The sequence below is a fragment of the Acanthochromis polyacanthus genome, chromosome 15 (genome assembly GCF_021347895.1).
Source record: "Acanthochromis polyacanthus isolate Apoly-LR-REF ecotype Palm Island chromosome 15, KAUST_Apoly_ChrSc, whole genome shotgun sequence".
In the NCBI taxonomy this organism is placed as follows: Eukaryota; Metazoa; Chordata; class Actinopteri; family Pomacentridae; genus Acanthochromis; species Acanthochromis polyacanthus.
Window position 1 is genome coordinate 6,781,894 of NC_067127.1, and position 8,867 is coordinate 6,790,760.

At 43.1% G+C, this 8,867-nt stretch overlaps 2 pseudogenes; both read right to left on the reverse strand.

The window, feature by feature from the left end:
* Positions 1-3,112: 3,112 nt before the first annotated feature.
* LOC110968307 (6-phosphofructo-2-kinase/fructose-2,6-bisphosphatase 1-like) lies at positions 3,113-3,736 on the reverse strand (annotated as a pseudogene).
* Positions 3,737-4,098: 362 nt separating this feature from the next.
* LOC110968309 (6-phosphofructo-2-kinase/fructose-2,6-bisphosphatase 1-like) lies at positions 4,099-8,683 on the reverse strand (annotated as a pseudogene).
* Positions 8,684-8,867: the final 184 nt, after the last annotated feature.

Genomic DNA, 8,867 nt, shown 5'->3' on the forward strand with positions numbered 1-8,867 from the left:
AGAGGAATCAGCTACGGGGGCCCGACGAGGACAAAAAGGTGTTCATTCGCAGCTGGATGAAACTGGAGGAAAACTGACCTGTCGGTGGCGCTGTTGCTCCGTGTTGAGGCTGCGTTTTGATAGATAAACTTGCAACTCTCACAGAACACAACACTAATGTGCTTTTTTGTAACATAGTTGACATTTTTGATGTGTTCAGGCCTAAAACCAACATAGCCGCCTATAACCAAACACCACATGGCATTTTTAGAGAAAGATTCGTCTAAAATAGTATATACACAATTGAGTAAAATTGAAATTGGAAGTTATTTGTAAAGATATTGCAGTAAATCTGTTGACATGCCAAAAATCCATACAGGCCTCACACACTATTTTATATTGACCCTCATGTTGTCTTCATTTATGGGCATCAAAAAATATAGCTTAATTGTCTGAAAAAAAAACATTTAGAAATTCAGCAAAAAAAATTCCTCAAGTTTCTGAAAATTTACAAAACCTTCACGAAGAAAATTCCAATAATTCCTTATAAGGTTCCCTAAAAATTTTTACTTTACAAAAATCCATCAAAATTGGCAAGAAAATTCTTATAAATATTTTTTGAAAAAATGAGTAAAAATCTTCCTAAAAACCCTTAAAATATCTAAAGTGATTAAAATTTCTAATATTTTCTTTAAGAACATTCACAAAAAAATTAACTAAAAACCAGCGAATTTCGTTGGATTTTGAAATTTGATACATTGGTAAAAAAAAATATATATATACTGAGTGAGTAGCTACCTGTTGTATATATATATATATGTGTGTGTGTGTGTGTGTGTGTGTGTGTGTGTGTGTGTGTGTGTGTGTGTGTGTGTGTGTGTGTGTGTGTGTGTGTGTGTCAATTAAACATGCCCCTGAAGTTTCTTTTTTGGTATTTTGTCTGATTGTTTTGTTTTTTACTACGGTTGTTTTGTTTTAACCATTTAATATATTTAATGTACTTTGACATTTTGCCTAAATGAAAAGTGCATTACAAATAAAATTCATTATTACGATTAGCAATAAGACTCCATTATATATCTGTGTCAGGGAGTTCACAGAAAGACTTAATCACTCTGCCTGCTGACTAACCACTGTGCAAACTGGACACTTTACATCCTAAATGATATCCATTACATCTGTAAACTATCTACACCTGTTTATATCATTGCCCATCAAAGCATATCCTCATTTGCACATTTCTATATCACTCTGTATATTCTTGTATATATTGTTATTTTTTCTTTCTATGTTATACTATAGTCTATTCTATTTTATTTTACTTTAATCTGTTTTATTTTTATGTTAACTTCAATTTATACCTGACCTAATATTATTCTGTGCTGTCTTGTTGTTGTTTACCCCCCTGTTGTTAAATACCCAGCTGCTGTAACAACAGAATTTCCCTCTGGGGATTAATGAAGTTGGTCAAAGTCTATACAACTTTTAAGTACAATTCTACACACCTTGTGTCTGTGGATTCGTCCATTGTGTCATATCATCCACTTTGACACCAGATGTGTCTGATCAGGAGCTGATGGTCTCCATCTGATTGAGCCACACCTGCAATCAATGGCTCAGCTGCATTAAATTGCTCTCCCTTCCAGTCCAACTATGCTCACTGACAGGAGCTGTTGTGCCTCTGGAGCTCCAGCCACACATGGTTGGTTTTGTTTGGTCTTTTAAGGTAGTGTGGAATTATTTGCTTTGTAATATACCTTTGCTTCTGTCACCTCACAGTGGTTTTCTCTGTGTTTTTGTTACAGCATTGGAACCAAAATGTAACAAATGGTGGGCTTGACTAAACAGGAGAACCGGTAGCTTTTCTGAGTGAGTAGCTACCTGTTGTGGGCGGAGTCTGTTTTTGTGAATGAAGACAGGTGTGTATTTGCTCAGGAAGTTTATTGTCAGGTCGTGATGCTTTAATGGGTGTCAAGGATTCAAGGATGTTGTCAAAGCATTTTTGCAATGAAACTCTGTTGGCGCTTCCAAAAACAAAGTCAACACAGTATAACAAAACAAACACTTGTATAAAATATATTTCCAAGTAAATAGAATAGAAGTATTTTTTTTAAAAAGTAAGTGCAATGAGGTGCACTTGCTTTAAAGTGTCTGGTGCAAGCAAAATGTCTGAGTTCTGTGGTTTCTGTAGCAGCACAGCAGTGGTAGATCGCTATGGTTTTGTCCCTGTTAGGCTTCAGAGCGGTCTCCTTTGGAGTCTGTTGGGGGGGTCGGTAGTGTGGTGAGAAAGTGGTTTGGAGCGGCTGTCTCGGGAGCACGTCCGAGGCCGCAGGTGGAGTCGCCGATCCTCGGTTGCTTCGCCGGGCCTGCGGGAGTTTAGTGCGTAAATACCCGCCACAAGTACCACCTGAAGACTAGGGGGGAGTTTAGCTAGATTGTATTTGAGGCAGTTAGAGGGACGGAGCCACAGTGACAAGTCAGCTGTCTGAGATGTAGAGGTTTCGCGGTTAAAGAGCAGTTTTTATCTGTTTATGTAGTCAGTCTGTTGCTTTTTATAGTGGAATAATTTGGTTACTAACTCAGTTACTTTTTGGGAAAGTAATTAGTAACTATAATTTTTTAAAATGATGTGCCAGAATCTGGTTAACTATGTAAATGTTGTCTGGCATTGGTTGTATGTGGCAGGGGAGAGTGCTAGGAGGGGCCTGGCCTCTTCCCAGGTTAAAATTAAGTGCTGCTATGATCCTCAGGCTGAGTCTCATCAGTTCCGTTCTGGAGATCAGGTTCTGGTGTTTAGATTACGTTTCATGGTCCCTTTAAAGTTGTGTGCCAGGTTTCAGAGCAGAAGTATCTCTTGGCAATGCTGGAGCATAGAAGGAAGATTCAGCCCTGTCATGTCAACCTGCTAAAGACTTATTCCTGTGAAAGAGGGGAAAGGTGTGCAGGGAGCACTCAGGTAGAGCATCTCACCTTTTGCTCGTCGAGGAAAAAGGCCAGCAGACACCTCATGACGGCATGGTGACAGATAACCAGGACATTCTCCTAGATGGAATGGGGTGTGACATGCATTTTCATGAGGTGGTACACTATCCGGCTCTGGATGTGGTCCTGGACCCAGTTCACCAGGATGAGCTCACTCTCGCTGTGGCGAGTAGATGGAGCAGGGTGTGATGTGGATTTTCATAAGGTAGTACACTATCCAGCTTGGGATGTGGTGCAGAGGACCCTTCAGGTAGGGCAGCTCATCTGTACCCTTGTCGAGGACATAGGCCAGCAGACACCTCATGTCAGCCTGGTAACAGATGATGAGGATTTTCTCCTGCCTCTCCAAGTCCATGATAACCGGCTCCAAGCACTGCATCAGGTGCTCATAAGACTCGTTTAGAGTATCGGTACTTGTCTTGGTCTCTAAATGGAAACTCCTCTGGATAATTCTCCTGAATTTCTTCATACATTTCCTCACGGACACCAGCATCGATCTCATTTAGGGCCTTCCGCTATTTGTACTGTACTTCCAGAGCTTGGGGCCGTGTGGATGGTCCAAACTTTCAGTGCGCTGATACATTGACCTCACAGGTGTGAACCCAGAGTGCTGGCAAACTTTGCGGTGCGACTCGGTGGCCTTGACGTTTCACCAGTACAACCCACCAGGTTGAGGTCGCTGTGGTGACACAGATGGAGCATGGCATGATGTGAATGTTCATGAGGTAGTACAGTAGACGATCCTGCTCTGGATGTGGTTCTGGACCTGGTTCATCAGGTAACGGCTGACTCACAAGGTTGAGGTCACTGTTGCGACACGGGTAGATGGAGCAGGGTGTGATGTGGATTTTCATAAGGTAGTACGCTATCCTTTGAAAATATTTTGGCCAAACAAGATAAGTAATATCAATCTATGGAAAAGAACTGCCCAAATTCCAGTAGAAGTGGGGATGGATAAGACATACTCTAAGCAAGCTACTGTTGAGTACCACCAGACAGGCACTAACGTGGAACCCACAGGGGAAGAGGGGCAGGCCAAGAAACAGCTGGTGCCAAGACCTTCAGGCAGACCTCAAAAGAATGGGCACCACCTGGAATCAAGTTGAGAGAGTGGCACAAGATAGGAGAAACTGGAGGTCTTTCGTTGACGGCCTATACCTTGGAAGGGGTTGATGGGTGCAAGTACACTATCCTGCTCTGGGTATGATGTAGAGGACACTTCAGGTAGGGCAGCTCATCTGTGCTCTTGTTGAGGAAATGGGCCAGCAGATGCCTCGTGACTGATGATGATGTTCACCTGCCTCTCCAAATCCATGACAACCGGCTCCAAGCGCTGCATCAGGTGCTCATAGGACTCCTTTGGGGCATCAGTACTTGTCTTGGTCTCTAAATGCAAACTCATCTGGATAATTCTCCTGAATTTCTTCATACATTTCCTCACAGACACCAGCATCGATCTCATTCAGGGCCTTCCACTCTTTGTACTGGACTTCCAGACCTTGGGGCTGTGTGGATGGTTCTCTTCATGTGACTGGTCCAAACTTTCAGTTCGCTGATATATTGATATATTGACTTCACAGGTGGCAAACTTTGCGGTGCGACTCGGCGGCCTCGACTCTTCACAGTACGACCCACCAGGTTGAGGTCGCTGTGGCGACACAGATGGAGCAGGGCACGATGTGAATGTTCATGAGGTAGTAGATGATCCTGCTCTGTGGTCCTGGACCAGTTCCCCAGGTAGCAGCTGCCCATGTTGAAATTCTTGTGGCTTCCTGGTGAAGTAGTCAATGAATGAACTTGCTCTTATATAGTGCTTTACTACTCATCAGAGTACTCAAAGCGCTTATACAACAATTGCTTCCATTCAACCATATGCTCACACATTCTCACTCTGGGACAGACGGAAGCGTGGCTGCCAATCTGCGCCTACGCCCCCTCCGACCACAACCAACATTCACATGCTTTCATACACCAGTGAAGAGCACTGGAGACAAGGTGGGTTAAGTATCTTGCCCAAGGACACAACAGCACATGACTAGGCGAGAGCAGAAATCGAACCGCCGACCCTTCGATCATTGGACGACCCGCTCTACCACCTGATCCACAGCCGCCCTTGGTCACACACATCCTTGAAGGCAGCAACAGCACATTCCCAGAGGGAGAAGTGCAGATGGCAAAACCTGTGTTGGTGTAAGGTGCAGGGAGTTCTCTAGCTGCTATTGCTCAGTTCTCATCCAGCTGGGCATCTGTTTACTCGTAGATATAGGTGAAAAGAGTCTTAGATTTTGTATAGACTATTGAAAAGCAAATGGAGTAATGAAACCAGAAGACAACTTTATTTGTAGTGGCTTTAGCATGTGAATTTTCCCGGTCAGACATCTAAATGAAATAACCTAATAGGTTTGAATGTTACAGGCCTATGCTCGTGACTGGAGAGGAATGACCCTCTTGTAACGAGAAGAAACTTCTCACATCTGCAGCCTCTGGCTCAAGATGGTGGCAATGCTCTCTCCTCCTTCCTCTGTTCCAGTCAGGTGTGTGCAGGTGGTGCTGGAAGCGGCAGATGTGCCTTGTTATCCAGTCAACCTGATTGGGGATGATCCAATCACCACTCTTCAACCATAAAAGGCAGGCTGCAGTCACGACTCAACGCCGGACTGTGAACCACCAGTTAATTTTAGTCTTTGTTCGGTCTAGCTCTCCTGGTTCCCATTGATCCTGGCTAATTCTAGTTTGCTCTTTCCAGTCTGGTCTCCACTGCTTGTCACACCCTGGACCTCCAACACCACAGCCATTGGCCTGCATCACCCTTCAGATTCCTGGACTTCTCCACCTCTTGCACCAGACAGCCTGCTAGCCTCGGAAAACTCCCTGCCTTCCACACGATGCCGCCGCCTTCCCTTTCTACTTCCTCTCAGTTACTCCACTACAGAGCCAGACTGTAGATTTATTGTAGTTGTCTGGTCTATAGTGTGTGGTTTTTTTTTTTTCTGGTTTGATTCCAGTTGACTCTAGTAGCATAGTTTGTTTCCTGGTTAATTTACCAGTTGCTTTTCAGGTACTGTGGTTCACGAAATTTCCTGACTTGTTTTGCTAGTCTATTTTTATAGAATAGTTCTTGTACGTCACAGTTTCTCACCAGTTGATACTTTACACCTTATAGCTCATGTTCTCTTTAACTTGTTAGTCTCTCCTGCCTGGGTCTTACCTTCCATGGGTTAGAACTGAAGAAGCCTCTTGGATGAGAGATGAAACGTCTTCAAGGAACTTAAAGTCCAGTGGATTGAGTTAAACCACTTTGGATAACCATGACCTGGATGAATGAGAACCTACACAGACTTCTATGGGTTAGCTTATTTCTGCCAGTCCACCAGTGGGTCTTGGCATCCTTCTGATTTCCCCCAGTTAGTAGTGACTGTAAGTCACTTCTAGTTAATTGTTTAAATTTGTTGCCTTTGCACTGTCATTCATTTACTGTAAATAAAACTTTGCATTTTTACATTGTTGTGGTGTTTCTCATTTCACTTGCACCGGAGCTTTAATGGAGAATCATAACACTTCTGACAGAACCAGTCTCAGGTTTTGTATCAAGGTTTTTTTTTTAAAAAAAAAAAAAAAAAAAAAAAAATATTATCCTAGTGGAGCACTTTATTCTCCTCCTTTATTGCTCCATATATTTCTATGCTGTGTGTTTTGTCATCTTTGCAGGAATCTCCTGCTCTGGAGTTGCATGTCTTGAGTTTACAGCTCTTACAAACATCTTCAGTGTTTCTGATCCCTTCTGCATTATCTGATTTCTTTAAATTTGCTATAGGCTTAATTGTATAGGACAGACAGGAAATGTGAGGGAAGGACCTGCAACATTGCCATGGGTCAGACTTCAACCCATGTCAGCTGCTGTGGAGACTATTGCCCAATAAGTTGAGCTACTGGGGCACACCAGTAATTGTCTGATTTTTCTATCTGCTATCCTTTTCTCTCATTTAACTGCCCCCCCAACAGTCATAGCAGATCTCAACTATGCCTGGTTCCACTGATTTTTTTATTTTTTATTTTTTGTCTAGAAAAGAACTTCTTATGCTACCAAAGAGCAGCTTAAAGAAAATCAGTGGAAGTATTTTTCTCAAATATTGTGTTTTTTTTTTTTTTTACCTTACTATGTAAAGGGCCTTCAGATGACTTGTGTTGTGAATTTCCTAAATAAAACTCAATTAAATGGACCTATTCTAACAGCGCACTCCTATGAAAGGTCTCTGATATTGAAGAAACAGAATGTAGAATATTGAGGAATTTCTTTGATCAGTGGCTGAAGCCATGTTCAGTTCTGCTAGATTCTCTTTCCAAATAAATAGAAATTCACGGTAAAATAGAGAAAAATAAAACTGAAAAGCAGTGCTGATTAAAGCAGAAGATTAAAAAAAGTAGCCTATTTGGATGGCATAAACTAAAACCATAGAAGAGCTGAGAAGGGCAAATTATTCTGATCAAAGCTTTAAAAATATTTTCTGACAAGTCACGGTCCTTGCGGACCACATCACGGTGCTTCCACACAGCGGTGAGAGCGTCTATCTGAATGCTTTGTCTATGTAGGAACCTGTAAGAGGCCCTCAGGTTGAAAATCACTGATCTAAGGACTGCAGCCCTCCTGCAGCTGGGATTTCATGTCCCACACATTTCAGGAGTGTGAATGCTGTCTTGGATGATCCTCCTGATGAAGGACAGTCTTCTCACCCATGATACTTCCCTGCTGTTATCTCATGAACCTCAGACAGGGCATTCCCAGGCCCTGAAGCACAGGTATAATTATGTTTGATCTTTGTCTTGCCTTCTATGGCTATTTGCCCAGTATGCAATGTGTATTTATGGGCCGGGTATGAATACGAGCGGCACAGGGAATGTTTCATGTCTTGAAGTCATGTGGTCAGCTTTCTGACAGAGTGTTAACACTCCTAATTATCCTTGGGGCCTTGAGCAGGATGTGGCTACACAAAGTCTAGATTAATGACTTTTGCTTATGGTCCTCTGGCCTCCTGCACACAGTGTCATATCTTGTCAAGGTTCAGGCTTCCTTTGCAAAGGTCCTGCTTTGTCTTACAGTTCAATAGCTGCCAGATTTATTCACATCAAACAGCGTGCACACCCCTCTTGCCTGGCTGTGATTGCTCATGAGCCGGCTGATCCGATGCTTATGTTACTTCCAAGTACATTTGAAAAGATATGGCGAACAGCTGTCTAATAGTGTTGCATTTCCCCATCATCCACAGATGCAGTAGTGTTGGTTCCCATTGGTTAGTTCCCACCCATTAGGTCTATTTGGCTGCCTGTGGTCAGATGTGACTGCAAAGCAGAGCTCAGTAACAGCTTGCTAATTGTGTTTCAGACCTTCTCTGTCACTGATGTAGGAGTGAGGTCTAAAAAGGTTGCTTTGCCCCTGTTCTCAATCAAAGATAATCAGATTAAACAGCGCAGAGATGTGTGTATGTGTGTGTTTGTGTGTGCTTACCAATAAAGAGACTCCAGATTTGGAGACAGCCTTGACTCCTGCTGTTTGCTTTGTTCATTAAGAGGAGATGAGCAGATGGTTTGCTGGTCTGTTGTGCAGTGCACACATGCAGGCGCACACACACACACATACACACACACACAGACACTGAAGCACACACATGCAAATACACACACGCACATGCATGCTCGGCCCTGTCACCTTAGCTTTATCCTCCATTTATCTTTTCCATTACACATCTCGCGGCAGGACAATGCTACTCGGTGAATTGTGAGGGGTGTGTGTGTGTGTGTGTGTGTGTGTGTGTGTGTGTGTGTGTGTGCGTGTGCGTGTGTGTGAGACGGAAAGAGATACAAGGGAGCGTGAAAGGGAAGAGCACTGCTGAATGAAGTCACAAACGTTT